This window comes from Camelus ferus, chromosome 6 (genome assembly GCF_009834535.1).
Source record: "Camelus ferus isolate YT-003-E chromosome 6, BCGSAC_Cfer_1.0, whole genome shotgun sequence".
Taxonomy (NCBI): Eukaryota; Metazoa; Chordata; class Mammalia; order Artiodactyla; family Camelidae; genus Camelus; species Camelus ferus.
In genome coordinates, this window is record NC_045701.1 from 54,121,346 (window position 1) to 54,138,563 (window position 17,218).

Here is a 17,218-nt window from a genome sequence, read left to right on the forward strand (position 1 = left end):
TGAGCATAAGAGTTAAATAGACACTTCTCCAAAAAAGACATACGGATGGCCAATGCGTACATGAAAAAATGCTCAACATTGCTAATTATTAGAGAAATGCAAATCAAAAGCACAATTAGGTATCACCTCACATCAGTCAGAATGGAAATCATTTAAAAGTCCACAAACGATAAATACTGGAGAGGGTGTGGAGAAAAGGGAGCCCTCCTACACTCTTGGTGGGAGTGTAAATTGGTGCAGCTGCTATAGAACAGTATGGATGTTCCTTAAAAAAGTAAAAACAGAGCTACTGTATGATCGAGAAAGACAAGTATTATATACCACTTATATGTGGAATCTAAAAAATAATACAAATGAATCTATATACAAAACAAAAACACTCATAGGTATAGAAAACAAATTTAAGGTTACCAAAGGGGAAAGGGAGTTGGGGGAGGGATAAATTAGGAGATTGGGATTAACAGATACAAACTACTATACATAAAACAGATAAGCAACAAGGATTTACTGTGTAACACAGGGAACTATATTCAATATCTTACTATAAACTATGATGGAAAACAATCTGAAATATATATATATATGTACATACACATATATATATAAAAACTGAATCACTTTGCTGTACATCTTAAATTAACACAATATGGTAAATTAACTGTATGTCAACTAAAAAATTAATTAATTAATTTTACCTGGTTCCTTTTTCATTTTTAATGTGCCTCATAGAAAATTTAAATTACACAAGTGGCCAGCTTATATAGCTTGTGGCTATTGTCATGTGTGGTAGGCAAAATTCTAATGTGGCCCCCAAGTTTCCAGACCTCTGGTGTACACACCCTTTCTCCCAATTATTAAATCAAACACTAATCTAGGTGCTGTTGTGAAGGGATTTTTGGAGATATAATTCAGGCCTCAAATGTGTTGATTTTAAGACAAGGAGATTATCCAAGTGGGCCTTACCTGATCACATGAGTGCTTTAAATACAGAGACTTTTCTCTGGCTGGTCACAAAAGTGGAGGGCAGAGAGACGCTCCAGCTGGCCTGGAGGGGGAAAAATAAATCCAGGTTGTGAACTGCCTGTGGGGGCTACCTGAAAGGGGTCCCCAGCCAACAGCTAGCAGGAAACTGGGGACTTCAGTCCTAAAACCAGAAGAAAATAAATTCTTCCAACCACCAGTGAGCTTGGGGAGGACCCTGGAGCTCAGCCCTGCCAACCCCCCAACCAACCCCACCATGAGAACTGTGGCTTCGGTGGACACTTAGATTTTGACCCAGTGGACCTGACCCAAACAACTAAGAGATGATAAATGTGTGCTGTTTTAAGCTATTCAATGTATGGTACTTTGTTACACAGCAATAGAAATTTAATGAACCATGTTACAAGAGCTTACTTGTGGCCGCCTCTGTGACTAATGCTGAGCCATTCTTGTGAATAAAATAAATATCAAGTTTGTATACACAGGATACTTCATATAAATCTGTAAGTTGTATTTTAAGAAATAACACCCTTGGAAGCAAAATAAGCCCTTAAATTAGTGATTTTGACATATGATTCTGTGTAATGCTGTTAATCTAGCTACGATACCCAAATGTTAGGTTTTTCTAGCATCATCCAGTAATTTTTGCTGGCATGTTTTCCAATTTCTGAATATTCACTATAGAGTATATAGGTCTTTGTAAATATGCACTACTAAAATACTAAAAAACCAAACCAAAACAACACAAAAACCACTACTAAAATACTTTTCCTTGGTAAATACTACCAAAATAAAGAATAACTTATGAGTTCAGAAATTCATAAGAGTTCCTGGGAATTCTAATTTCTTGTTTCCTATAAATTCATATCTATTGGGAGTTTGGAAACACTGTTGAGTGTTGCTAGAAGGATTAAATGAATTATCCGGATGTAAAGGGCTTAGGCCAGGGCCTGGAGTGTGGAAACTGCCTGCCACGTGGTATTCATGACTAGTCTCTGGTCTTAGATGTAAATAACAGGAACGTCAGATTGCCTATTTGGGCACTTATGGATTTAGCTGACTGCGTTTTAATCTGAATTTACATATCATGGATGAGAAGAGAGTAAAGGAATTTTAAGCAATTGGTTAAGAAGAAATCCAAAGGGTTTTGTCTTGAAGGTGGATCAGCCACCTGAAGATTTTTTTTTTTTTGCCTTGCGGAGTATTTTGATGCATTAAGAATTTACTGAAAAGAATCATCATCATAGGTAGGGAAGACACTTGCTGGAGCTCAAAGATGAGACAACAAGAAAGCAAATGATAACCTTCCCCCCAAAACTCACAACTGTCTTCTTATATTATAAAAGAGTGTGGATTGAGTTTGAACAGTTTGATCTGATTTTATTTGCTTGTCAATAACAGAAAGATACTTTGCCATACCGAACAAGCAACACAATCTTTATAACTTAACCACAGAAGCAGTATCTACTCTTCTTTTACTTGCAAAGAGGAGGGGATTGGGTTGCAGTTCAAGCTGAGGGAACAGAAGAACAAAGAGATAGAATGGATAGTGCTTCAGGGTTTTTATTTCTACTGGAATATCCTTTCTTCTCCTACCCAACGAGCCATGCTATCCTCTCAACTCTGCCTAAGCCTTCAAGTTTCCCTGGAAAAAGTATCCCTGATTGACTTCACTTGTCTTACTCATTTCCACCCAGCCTTCAGGGACTTTGTCCCTTGGTTGTGTGTTTTCACTTGGGTTTTCATCTTTGAGATCCTATGTGTTCTCTGGTCTGTGGGGTCTATTTCTCCCCATTGGACAGAACAAGTCTTTTGTTTGTTTTTAATTTTTAATTTATAGTGTCCTACACACAGGTGACATTTAATTGAAGGACTTCTAGTAAATACAAGTGTATCCCAAATAAGGGTTAATGGTACATGGAATGATGCTAACTTAACAAAGAGGGAACCCTCTTTTTCTGTTAGGTCAACGTCCTTACTCAGTGTAAGGCTCCCACTTTTCTGTGCAATTTCAGGTAAGATATTTTTCTTCTGCAGTCATGAAATCTTTGTTATTCTCAGACTCCAAGCTCTCCCACCACCCATTATATTCCTCATACAAATGAGAGCTTGAAGAGAACATGGATTGATAGATAGGAGATATTTCAACATATTTCAACCTTTGTTTTTAGAAATAACATAGTTGTCATACTTCACTGAACAAGTGATGGGATTCAAGAATCCCAAAAAATCCCTTTTATAACTAAGTCTATTTTTGGAATTTTGGAGTTTTCTATCTCCTGCAGAAATGGAATGAATTTGATGGAGTGTCACCATCTTAGGAGTTTTGGGTTCTAGGAGTTGATTATTCTGTCTTTGCCACTCTTGTGTCCCAAGCTTGAGACATACCGCATACATTTTAGCAGGTGTCGGCAAACCCCCCACCTGTGGTTTCTTTCCTCTACCCTTTATACAAACAAAAAGTATTTCCATTCATATTAATTCAGTCTTGAACTTATTTTAGAAGCAGCTGGGAAAAGCCACATTTATCTTTGTCGTTATGCAACCGGCTGAAAATTAAGGAAATCATGTGGTTAGATGATTGCTGAAAAGACCCAGCTCATTAGAGATGGGCAAACCTTGAAAGGAATGACTTGGTTCTGAGAGGGCCCCTTAAGTTTGGCTACTTCTCTGAAAGGTAATCAAATTAATAACCTGTACAGAGTGGAACAGGATCTCTCAGAAGGTTATTGCCTCATGAGGTTATCATCCTTTCCCATGTAATTGTCCTTCCCAGGCAGGGTTCCGTCATGGGAGAGTTCAGACTAATAGCATTACACTGTGACTTCAGGCAGTCTCCTTTCCCACCCGAACCCCGCCTTTCCTTTCTCAGGAATGACTGGCCCATTGTCCAAGCAGCAGCAGAAAACTTAAAATGACAAAAAGCCCAAAGGGTCCAACCTGTGCGGCTATTTGTGGGGATGGTGCAAGTGAAAGCATGATGATGCTCATGATGACTACTACTCTGGAGAAAACCTTCCAGATGCCTTTTAGAACAAGGAATTAGACATGGTCTCCAAGGAGTGGGCTTTCTAGGCTTATGGCTGGTGATACCTTCAAAGTGAGGTCTGTGCACAGGGGGAGGCATTGAGAACACTGGTGACCAAAGTGTCCTATGACCTCAAATGTTTCTCTTGCTTGCTTTTTCTCTCTCTTTTTCTTTGGAGCCTAACAGCCTCTTGGAAGGCCAATTCCATTAAGGAAGTGCAAGAACCAATGAATTTTCCCGTTACTAAAACACTGTCTTTCAACATTATTTATAGCCATTTGTTTCACTAGAGTAAAATGAGTCCGAAGTGGGAAGCAGCCAAATGTGCCAGAGCCCACCAAGCAAGGCTGCTGGACTTGCCCTTCCTTGTCCAGATCTTTCTGAGGGGTCACTGCCAAATAAAACTGCAGACACTCGTGTACGTTCATAAGTGCCAGTATCACAAATCGAAGAGACTTCCTTTTAGCTCTAATTGACTTTTGGTTTGCTAGTAGGCATTATTTCCAATTTATTTGCTCGAATCTTCAGATGTGTAGTCATTTGGGGCCATGAAACTTCATGTCTGATTACTTTGAAATTTGGTACCCTTTTGTACAAAGGAAACGAAAACAACAATGAAAACATTGTCCAATTCTATTCACAATGAAAATATCCCTCAGTAATTTGATTTGCAGGAAATGAAAAGTATTATCAACAGAATATGCTTTTCAAAAATTTATAATCCTTTAAACAGGCAAATCCTTTCTCCGGGATTAGTAGCGTGGTTTGTGTCCTAGGAGCCAAATCCTATTCTCTGATTCAATCCTCAAATCCTTTCTAACAGTGCCTATATTGATTTCAGACCCAGTTTTGCTTAAGAACCTGAGGACAGAATTTGGTCCTGTGTTTAGAGGTCCTTAATAAGGATTTGTTTAAAAATGGAGTTTATCTAAAACATAGCCTCTAGTTCCAAAAGCTAAACTCTGATGTCTCAATGAATGTAACAGATGTGCTTAATTTCTAGGCCATCCTTCGTTTTCTCTGTGTCTAGCTGAATTTATACTTCCCTGATCTGGAGGAACACCCCAGAAGGCTGATGCTGATCTCCAAACATTACTGGTAACTCTGGGTGTTTCCTTAATCCCAAATAGTAGCCCTGATCAACTATGTGTGTATAGTTCACCTCCCTACTATGTTTTTAGTGTTTTCTGGGGACCTGGCTTTTTTTGAACACAATGTACATGTAAACATACATTATACATATTCATATTCACGAAGGTCAGGTGCTCTCTGTAACAAGGAGTGTAAGTGGTGTTCTGCACCTCTACGGAAAGGAAAATAAGCACTCATAATGATGATGCATAGATCTGAACACAGTTAAAATCCTAAGTTGATTTTTTTCTAGAAGTGTTTAACTGAGGTGTAGTTGATTTACAATGATAGTTTCAGGTGTGCAGCAAAGTGATTCAGTTAGACATAGACATACATATATTTTCTTTTCAGATTCTTTTCCATAATATGTTATTACAAGAAATTGAATATAGGTCCCTGTGCTATACAGGAGGTCCTCTAGGTTGACTTTTTGAATTACTAAAGAGAGTTTACATTACGAGGAACACAGTTTTAGTAAATGTGTTCTATTACATGTTAATTCTTTGAAAAATGATTATCTGTGCATGATACAAAGCAGAATATTTGTTTAATCAAAACCTATCATTCCCTATCTAGAGGAGGTAACAGAATTTTCTGTCCCTGTCTCACAAACTTTTGCCTGAGAAAAAAACACGTGTATACAGAAGTTCTCAAGAATGTGATATGGGCTACATTAATTCAAGAGATCAGGGAGTGGAGAGGTAGCAAGAGGACCGTCAAAACATGGCTATATTATGAATACCTAGGAAGAAGAGAATCTTAAAAAGGAAAGGAACAGATTATAGTACAGTTAACCATAGTATATATGCAGTAAGCATAATAAAAAACATTTTTGAATGGGTATGTGAGCCCAGCACAGGAAAAATATTTCTAGGAATTATGTTAGTTAATTCTCAGAACAACCCTATGAAGTATGACCATTTTATATCTAAAGAAAATGAAACTTAGTTAGCATGGAAAAACTTGTCCAAGATCACACAACTAAGTGACTCTGCCTGGATGTGAACTCATTTGTGCCAAACCCCAATCCTAACTCCCCTCTGTGCCTCCTCCCCTGGGCACCCCCCTTCCCAGCCCCAGTCCTTGTCTCTCAGCAACATGATCTGTACATCCCACCTCTCTGCTCTGCCATCAGTTTCTAACAATCTCCTAGTGCACAAATCCAACAATCACTTCGTGGCCTCAGTCCTTGAAATCTCTGTTTTTGTCCTGAAGTGTCATAAAGATAATACCTATGTGAGATACAGCATTTGGAAAACGATCATAATAATATAGAAACTGCTTCAGACATAATGTTCAGGTTTTAAAGTAAAAGAGATTTGCGGTCTAGGCTAGGAGCTCATGCTGTGTGTCCATGGGTGAGTTATGACATGGCTGTCTCACCTCCTGAAGCCGTGAAACATCAGTGACAATCGTACCTGCCTCCTCGGGGCGCTGCAAAAATTCAGTAGGGCAATGCCTATATAACATCGCTCACCTGTGCTTGGCTCAAGACTAGTACTCGACAGTCATTATTCTACGGCATTGCGGACTTGTTAGGATTGTTATGTATAATTATGCTGTGTAAACTCTTCTTCCTCCTTGAAATTCTCTTTCTCTTTGATCTGTAAAACATGACCCTGCGCGGTTTTGCGACCTCTCTGATGATTCTCTCTTCTCTTCCAGCTTCTCTTCTTTCTGTCCCTTTGCACATTTTTTTCAAGGCTTGATTCTTGGCCCCTTTCTCTTTGCCACTTCCAGGCTCTCACACTCCCCAGATACCCTTCTGATACTCATGCCCTGTCTTTCCCCATCAAGCCTACAAGCCATCTATGTCCTCCCCACACCCTGGAATTCCTAAATCTGCACCTCTTCCCCACCTCTGTCTTCAGTTCATTGTTTCCAGCCTGGGTTGGCAGGGAAAATCCTTCCATGTGAAAATCACTCTACAGACTTGGCTCTTCCAAGTCTCTGTGCTCCATCTTTAATCATTCCAGAAAGCAGATCATTACTGGAGACTGGGCTTGAATTCATCACAAATTCCTGCTATTGCATCTCGGTTGGGTGTCCAGGGTTAATTGGATATCCTCTTATTCATGTCTAGTTAATGTCATATCATATTCACCACAGTAGCAGTTCTAACTTTTTCCATTTTTCTTAAGTCTCCAAAGAGACGTCTATACCTTACTCCCATCTATTTCTTTACTGGGAAAACCGAGAACCTCTGACCTGAGCTCCCCCACATTCACTTTTCTCCACCTCACACTTGTTCCACCAGTGTTCTTAATCTCTTCCCCCTTTAGCCTCCTCTGGATGCTTCTTATCAGTTAGACTCTCTACTTTTGATACATTTTCAATCTCACCTTCTTTAGGGTCTCCTTATAATCACATGGATTTCCATATTGTAAGGATTTTTTTTTGACCCTGTTCACATCTCCAGGTATCATCCTTCACGTTTCCTTCCCTTTGCCTTCAAATTTCCCCAGAGAAATGCATCCTTCTTAACTTCCCTGAAGGGCATGACCTTGTCACGTATGCCTCTTTTCTGTATTTTTTCTTCTGTTAGCATCCATGGCATCTCATGGTTCTGTCTTCTTAGCGGTTCCCTCTTCTAGTCAGTCTAATTTAATTCAGTCAACATTTAGTCACCATTCACTTCTTTCAGCTGAGGTTGAATTGAAGAAATTCCACCAGTGTGGGGTATGGTTGGTAGCAGCAATGCCACCAAATTATTAATCTTTCCTTTCTCTAAAACAAATTGACTTGGAACAATGAATTATGTCCTCTTCAACTTCAGGACTTAAAGGTTTGGTTGATGGTGATGACATAATCTTGTGAAATAATCTCACAAAAGGTGTCTGTGCATGTGTAACAGACACCGCTGTGCCTGGTGCATCTTACTTTAACAGACACTGCATCCTGCGTGCTATCTGCCAGGTACTATACCCAATGCTTTACAAAAATTAACTCACTGAATGCTCAAGTGGGTTACATTGTCCTCTAGACAAAGAGCAAAGTACCCATTGAAATAAAACACAAAGTCAAATTGCTGCTGTTGTTTTACTAATCTAATATTCTGTTTTTAGTTGGTTGGTCTTTATTACAAAGTATTTGATTTCTGTTTAATGGAAAACTTCTCTTTGGTGGATAAACAGTTTCTCTTTTATTTTGTTCCTTAAATAATCAAAATGAAAAAGAAAAAACCCAGTGAGCATTATGATTAATCCCATTTATGAAGCAGGTTTTATGATTAATTCCATTTTACAGGTGAGGAAGCTTAGGGACACTTAACTAACCTAAGGTTATACAGATTATAGCCAGAAAGTGACCCAGCTGGGACCTGAACTCAGGCAGTACGATGCTAGAGAGGTACTCAGTAAATGATTATTGAATGACAAAAGACTTGAAGTTATTTTCTGATTATTTTCAAAAGCTAATTTAAGATTTTTACTCTCATTTAAGTTGTTTATTTCTAATATTTGCCTGTTTCGTTGCTTCCCTTAATCACTTGAGTAAAAAACTGTCCTCAAAATCTGGATGTGGAAATGTGTCAGTGGGACAAGGTAAGTGAATCTCCAGATGACAAAACCATTTCCAAATTTTCTTCTGCATTCCTGTCCTCATTTTATTTTGTTATGCCCAGTAGATATGATTGTAAAACACAATCACAGGATCACTGGTCACTGACAAGTTTCAGGATAGTAAAAAATGATACTGAAGTAGACGTGCAGCTGTTGGGTCTTCTAGAACCTGAGGCTGAAGCTGATGCCAAACATTAGGTTTAGCCTGAATCTGAAGTTTAGTGCATATCTAACATTTATCTTTCTTTTCCTGACCCATTCCTACTTATTCTAGGTCTTGATACCCTTGGTGCCTTCATTCCTAGGTGATCTGTCTCTTTTCTCAGGTCTGGTAGATCTTATGTGAGGCCCCACTCATTCGACATTTAATCATTATACTATTTGTCTGTAACATTTCTGGGTCCAATGTCTTACCTGCCATTTAATTTTTATGTGCAGACTGCTACTATCCCCACTCAGTAATAAGCTCCTTGAGGTTGGGAATGCACATTATTTTCTTTTGATCGCCTACAGCCCTTAGCTCTGTGTGCCTGAGAAAATGTGTACTTTGTGAATGAATAAATGAATGACAGTTCAACCTTTATGGAGTCACCAGAGGGGAAGAGTTGTTGGGTCTGTCTTGTGCAGAGGAAGTTCTAGTGCTGGAGAGATTTCACCAAGCTTACTGTCCCATGAATTAGGGTGGAAGGAGCAAGCTGGCCTAAAGCTGACTCCCCCATGACACACATGCATTCTTAGATCCTGTGGCATGGGAAATCCACAACTGTTGGGTCACACAAGCAACTTGGTAAATTCTGGGTTTGTGCATGTGTAAACACTCTGTTTCAGAGCTCTCTTGATAAAGAACACATATGTGGGTTTGTCTGCCCCAATTAAATAAGTGGAAGTGACAGAGCCAGGATTTGAATTTAAGTGGTCTGGCTCCAAAGTTCCAGTTTTTAATTGCCACACTACCCTGCATCTTCCTGAGGTACTCAGAGAATCAGAGCAGTCAGCATCTAACCCTCACAGTCCTAACAGCTAGAGAGATCAGCTTCCAGCCCTACCCTGCACCCCTGCCAGGGCCCAGAGACTCACTTCCTCAGACGGCCAACACTAGTCCTGGAGGGAGGGTGACGGGCAAACTCTAGCTAAAGTTCTGGAAGAAGTTAAGTTGCCCTCCGGTGTGTGGGGTGGTTCTGAGACTAAAGGATAGCAGAGAGTCAGTCTGCTCCTATCAGTAGGGTGACTATATGATTTACTATCCAGACTAAGGTCCTTTCGAGTATGAAAGGAAACTCTATAATAATTATGCCGAAACTCCAGATACAAACTGAGACTACCCCAGGCAGTCTTTCCTGGCTGAGTCCGCCAAAACCTCCAAGAAAAGAGGAAGAAAAATGTAAGTAAACTTGGTAAATGTGGGAGCCAATTATCTGAAAGAGAATAAAGTTGGGGTAAGAGCATTATACATAGGAACAGAAATCAAACGCAGTTAATAATGTTTAGAAAACAATCGGGCAAGTATGTATGACAGAAAGAGGAAAAAAAAAAAAAAAAAAAAGGTCTTGAGACACACAAAGCAACATGGCAGTTTGTGTGTGAGTGAGAATAAGTCGAGGGAACAAGGGACTCTGAGAGTGAATTTCTGACGACCATTTCAGAGGTGAGGCCCAGAACGATCTAATATCGGGTGGGTACATCAATGTAGTATCTTCTTGGGTTCAGGACTGTTTCCTAATTTTTGTTGGATGATGAGCAGGTATGTTCTCAGTGGGCTGAGTTCTCTGTAACCTCCAATGACCAAAAAATAAATTTAAATAAACGGGAACTTTAGGGAGCCAACTATCTCAAAAAGTATAAGATGGGAACAAAATCAGTGCACCCTCAAACAAAAACCTAATTCAGTCAAGGCTGTTAAGGTAAGAAATTGGGTGATTACACGTGACAAGAGACTCGAGATCCAAATGCAAGTTGAATTTCCAGATCTAAAGTGACAGGAATTTGCTTTCACAAACTGGAAAGAAAACTTTGATTACTCCAAGACTTGCCAAAGGAACTTATGAGAGCAGTTATGCAGTTCTGATTTCTGCATTTTTAAAAGGTGCAAAGAACCAAAGTCCAGAAAAGAATTACCAGATAGACAGATTATAGTGGCAGGAGCATGAAATTCAGTGGAGAGAGAGAGAAAGCTAAGAATTGATTTCACGATTTTCAAGTATCATAAATAATTTGGAGACTCATTTTGCTTCTCCAGAGTAGATTTTAAAGAAGAAATGGGCGGACACTGTAGCAAGAGATATGTTAGCAATGCTTAAAGAAGAATCTTTTGACGAAATTCTGGGGCAAGGAAGTGCTGAAATGTCTGACCCCGTAATCCTTTTATGGTAGGACAGACGATTTGGTCACCAGTCCTGAGTTGTTATGGTATGTGGTATTTGATGCAGTAGGTCCTGAGAGGTGAGTGGAGAAATCTCAGAGTGTGAAGGTGTGTCTTGACAGATCTGGAAGTTCTGAAACTGGTTGGAGGGGAGAAGGAAAAGTCAAAGTCAATTAACCATTAAAAACAATAACGTGAACTCTATCTTTTGGCCATGGGTGTGTTGATTCCTGACACGGGGGTGGTCAGTCCCCACTCTGGAAATCCAGATGGTGACACTCTGACACTGCCCTGTGACTTCACTAGTGTTACTCCTCTTCATTCTATTCTAATCCCAGGTGATTAACCTGGGTGGGGCCCTGCCTCCAGCTGCGAGTTAAGCACCACTCTCCCTTTTGAGCTGGGAAGAGCAGCTTCCACAGCAGTCCCGCCCAGAAACTCCACATGGCTTCCTTAAGCCTCAGAGGCTTTCTCTGGCTGGTCAGAGACCAAAGGCAGATGTTTACTGTGGTCTGGTATGGTACCCTGTTCTTCCATTAGGAGAGACGCAACATCCTTGCATCAGGGCGGCAGCCAGCAACGAATCAGCTTCAGTTAACATTCGGTCAACTGATGTAGCAGGACCCTGGAACCCTTTCTTTCCATGGGCGGAACAAACACCACGTAGAGATCCACATCCAGACTCTCCAAGCCCTCTGGCCACTGGACGTGAACCTCCCTCACTCAGATCCTGAAGTCCAGAATCTGCAGAGCCGTAACTATGCTGCTGTCCTCAGCGGGGAGGGGCTGGTCTCAGGTGGATGTGCTATTTTCTTCTTGTTAGGCAGGCAATATAAATGGAGACGATGTCACTGAAGAGTCATGGTTTGTCGATGAGAAGTAGGTTAGCAGGAGAGAAAGGATGTACAAACTCAACTCTCGAGACGTGGGTCTGTGCATAGTAACCCTGACATTTACCCTGAAATCACTAAATTGATTAAGAAAGGGGAAATGTAGCACTAAGCAATCCCTTTACTTCATGATGTGACTTCAGAAAGGAATCCTACTCCTTTTAGATCCAGGCACTGTTTTTGCCTCTATCATCAGCCCTGGACTTGCTGAACTCAGTGGCTACTATGCTCTTAATGTAGGCACTGCAGATAAAAATGATGAAAAAGACAATGTCGCTCTCATAGAGTTTGATACCTAGTGAGAAGAGACAGACTATAAACAAATAAGCAAATAAATAAAGAAGAAAATATCAGATGGCAATAGGTGATAGTAAATTAGGGTGACTGATGGAGAGTTAGTGCTGGGCTAGGGGAACAGCTTAGCTGGAAACGTTGGGGACAAGCTGATTAAAAAAGTTAATCAGTTGTGCTCTACCCTGGAATTTGACACAACATTGTAAAATGACTATAACTCAATAAAAAAAAGTTTAAAAAAAAGTTAATCAGTGACTTGAATGACAAAAAAAGAGTCAATCAGGTGATGATGCAGGCAAAGGGCTTCCCAGCAGAGAGAAGTGCTAGTGGAAAGGCCCCAAGATAGGAAGCAGCTTAGGGTTTTGGAACAAATGGAAGAGAGACCCACGGGGCTGTAGCTAAGTGAGCTTGCAACACGCAATGAGGCTGGAAAGTTTGTCAGAGGCCAGATCATGAGGGATCTTGTGGGCTAGGGGAACAGTAAATTCAAAATGGTCCTAGAAGGGGAGAGTACAGCTCAGTGGTAGAGCGCACGCTTAACATGCACAAGGTCCTGGGTTTGAGCCCCAGTACTTCCATTAAAAATAAACAAATAAACCTAAGTTCCTCCCCCTCAAGAAAACCAAACAAAATGGTCCAAGAATTGGATTAGGCCCTAGGATGCATTTAATTGGCCCTTCTTACTTCAGAAATGAGAAAACAGAGCCTGGAGAGGTGAGATTTTGTCACTCTGTCTCCACCAGCCAAGCTTGGTAATGCCATGGAGGGAAGTAAGACCTTCTGACCCGCAGTCTTTGTCACTTCCATCAAAAAGGCAGTACTCCTGAATCCTGTTGAACATTTGAGCACTTAGTCTTTAAAATATGGCACAACTGTACTGTCTCATTGACTTGTATTCCACAACAATGAGAAAATCACAGAGGCAAAGTCAAAGCTGTAGAGTAGGTTTCTATTTTCCATAGAGAGTGGAAGTTTGAACATTTACGTCTCATTAAGAATTAAATTTTATAAGGAAAAAAATTAGTTTTTTCACCAAGAGCTTACATTCAGTGGCCATACTTGCTATGAAGGATTTTCATAGCCAGGATCACACTTCAGACTTCTTGGTAAGCTCAGGTATGGCCTAGGTGAGCATCAGGGGCGGGCAGTGGAGTATGTGGGGGTATGAGGCAAACATGGATGAGGGCTGGTCAGTTATTTAAAACACTGGGCAGTGCTGTACAGTTACTGAGCACATAGAGTGTGTCACTAGACTGCATGGGTCTGAATCCCAGCTCTGCCACTAACCGGCTAATCTCATCTCTGTTCCTTATTTGCTTTACCTATAAAATGGGGTGATAATACATCTTCTTCATAGGGAATTAAACTAATTAATATCTGTAAAAACACTTATATATGTATATATATATACACACATATATGCATGACTGGGACATTATGCTGTATACCAGAAATTGACATATTGTAGCTGACTATACTTCAATTAAAAAAACAAAACACTTAGAACAATGCTTGTTGCATAATGCTTCTTACATAATAAACACTATATAAATGTTTCAAAAATTTAAAAAGACATTAAAAATGTGGAATTATCCTTCACCCACCTTGTAAAAAAGAGGGGCTTATAAGCATCTTTGTAGACCACTTATGCATCGTCCCAATGGTGAGTGTGACTTTGACTTTTCATGTTACAGACCAAATGCTACCCTGTCATTCTAGGGTTGGCACTCATTCCTACCACAGGGAAATGTGGTGTAGCTTCTACATCTAGGAGGAGTTAACATTCTACTTTACACATATTCAGAATCAGAAAATTGTACTGTAAGTTATATAAACAAAGGACATATGTGTGTACATACATCTTGGTTTTTCAAATAGCAGTGACATTGCCTAAGGGAGTAACAGCTTTCACATCTTCCTCTGTGTTGAAGAGAAGGCCTTATTGAAGAGGACACAGAAATGGAGATTCATTTGGGACCAGCTGGTAGCTTCAGTTCTAAAAGGATTTGAGGCTGGCTTGATTAAGTACAAACCCACAGCAAGAGATGTGTTATGGGAATAGAAGATGTTGTCACTGCTTTGGCCCCTCATTTATTCAGGATTTATCACCCAAAGATCTGCCACCAGCCAGGTGCGAAAGGACACTCTCATTCTCTGGCCCGAGTCTCCCCAATATCATGCTTTCTTTCCCTTAGCTAACTGGTAGGTAGGCTCTGACAGATTTTTGTTTTCTCTCTCTTCTATCGTCTCCCCTTTTCTCTCTGTCCTTGAAGGAGAAGGTAATGGAGAAAAGTCCCACTCCTTCCTCCAGGAGATCTTGAAGGGACAGGAAGAGCATCCCGTCTCTGTCCAGGGATGAAAGTATAGATGAGGTGATGGCTTCAAATCTGAGATCACAGGGCTGGAAAGAACTCCAGAGTCCACTGGAAAACTTTCTCACTTTGAGGTTTTTATGGCACAGGTGGAAGGAGTTAATGTCTGTACTATGAACCAAGGTCAATGGAGGAGGTTGCTTATAGCTGAGGTGCCCAGCTGTGCACATCAGTGGCCCTCCTCAGCCACCCTGAGGGATAAGGGAATCTTCAAGAGATCTGTGATCTTAGGCCAACTCTATGCATCAATAGCTGAAGGTGAGGGAAAAGAGCACAGGGAGGACATCTAGAAGGACTAAGATCCAGGTCTGACTGCAAATTGCCTGACGTTGGTCCACATTCTGTTGGCCGGAACTTATCACATGGACACATCTGACTGTAAGGAAGGCTGGAAACTGGGTTGTGCTGTTTCAGGAGGAAAGGATATAGATTTGGTGAACAGTGAGTCAGTCTCTACCATAGAGAGTGTGTGATCCATGGTGCTCCTGGGACAGGGGCAGAGTTGCAACACATTTCTTAACCCAAAGCACAGTGCTCTCCTCCCCAAACCATACTCTGCCATCTCTCTCATAGGTCCCGTACCTTAAAAACACACACACACAGCCCGCAAAAGTAGCACAAAGGAAGCCAAAAAGAAAGTCATTGATCCATTTTCTAAGACAGATTGGTAAGCAAGCTGTGTTACTGCACCTGGTTCATTTTGCCAGACACATAGCAAGCCAAAATGCTGAGACACCAAGGTCTAAAGTAAAGAGAGGGTTTATTTGCAAGGCAGCCAGACAAATGAGGAAGAGACAGGAGAACAAATCTCAAGCCTGCCTCCGCAAAGAGGAAGGGCTCGGGGTATTTATGGGATGACGAGTAAGGAAGCGGGGTGATCTGAGGTGTGGGGAGCATAGGGGGCATGAGGAGCGTGGGGCAAGGTGACTGAAAAAGGTGCAGTAATTGTAATACGCACAGGTGTAACTAACTACAGGCCTCCGCACGTTCCAACGTGGAGGCGCTCAGCATCATCTAAGGGTGGGGTTTCCGGCCCCCTGATGTCAAAGGTCACAGAGAGGACACTCATGCACGCCCAGTCAGAGGGTCGGTGGCCTTATTCCATCTTAATCAGCTCAGCTTGAACTAGACACAGCTGACTCCAACTGCCTGGAAAACAACCCTCCTGAACATCTTATTGTTTAGGCTACGTGCTGCTTGGAAAATGTGAAAGCCTTAAAAGGACCAAGATTAGTGAAGGCAGGTAAAATGTATTTGACTTATCATCACACAAGGGTTCAGCATCAGGTATGTTCAGCGTAAGAAGTACAAGAAACAATATTCTCGAGGGCTTAAGGAACCAAAATTGCATCTGATGGCCTCAAGTGTCATGGCTTTAAAGTGAGCCTTATCGATCTGCAGAATGATGGCAGTTGCGTTTAGAAAATTCAAGATAACTACTGAAGATATTAGGGCAAAAACTTCCTGGCCAACTTCCATGGCATGGATCTTACCCATGAATAGATGTGCTCTGTGGTCAATAAATACATAAATAAAGAAGGCAGACCATGATAGAAGCTCATATTGCTGTCAAGATGGTTATTTGCTTTGTCTGTTGTGTTGGTTTTATTAAAACAAGAAAAAGCAACAATCAGATTTGGAAGAACTCCTACACTCAGCACCTACCTACAGCTCTGCCAAATCCAGAGAAAGATAATGGAAATCATGACCCAAAAAGTACAGACAAATGACTTGAAAGAAGGGGTCTGTAAATTGATTCTCAGACAGCACTGGGAAGGATCTAGAAAAGGCTTGCCAATCAGAAACACCTCGCCATGATGTGTTCACTAGAACAGTACACACGCCCCAGTTTGAACTGGGAAAACTCATGGAGCGTCACTGTGAAGGCAATAGTTCTGGAAAAGCTCCTTGGGATAAGACAGGTGATGAAGTTGAATGAGGTGATGGATATAAGCCACCAGTCCAAGAATCTGCTTAAAATTCAGACTTTTAATGGTGATGAAGACAAAATCCTATTTCTGGGGAAAGGAAGGAAAGCATAGCCCATTAACTACAATCCTGGTGCAGCATCTGGTCAAATCCTACTCACAGGAAAGGCCAGGTGCAACACGTGGGAATCCCACAAAGAAGGGTCAGCCTTGCCTCCTGATATGACAGAGAATGTCCACTGTACCATGAACCCTTTGTAAGAAAATCAGCCTCCGAATCCTCAGCCTTGCTTTTTCTCACTTTTTTGGACCTTCCCCACTTGGATGCTTCCTGAGGATGCGGGGGGGGGGGGTTATCCCACGGTTCACTGCCAGCACCTGTCTCTTGGTTTTACCTCAACCTTTGATTCAGATGTTTTCCTTTCCTCCCCTTCTACATTTAGCCCTTTGCTCTCTGTCCCCTGAGCTGACTTTCATCATCCAATTAGAAACAACACCCTCTTCTCGCTACCAGTTTCTCTGGGAACCAGAGGGAGTAACCCCTGAGCCTCCCGCTCTCCCCGTGGGGCCAGCCGGGCTTCAAAGGGGCGGGGTGGCGGCACCACCTCCCGGCTGGGCTGCCTCTCTGTTTGAACAGCTTCCACTGCTCACTGCTGATCGGTAACTCAATGATTC

The 17,218-nt window shown here is 41.3% G+C and overlaps 1 pseudogene; it reads left to right on the forward strand.

The window, feature by feature from the left end:
• Positions 1 to 16,593, forward strand: part of LOC102512858 — a 66,409-nt pseudogene extending 49,816 nt beyond the window's left edge.
• The last annotated feature ends 625 nt before the right edge of the window (positions 16,594 to 17,218 follow it).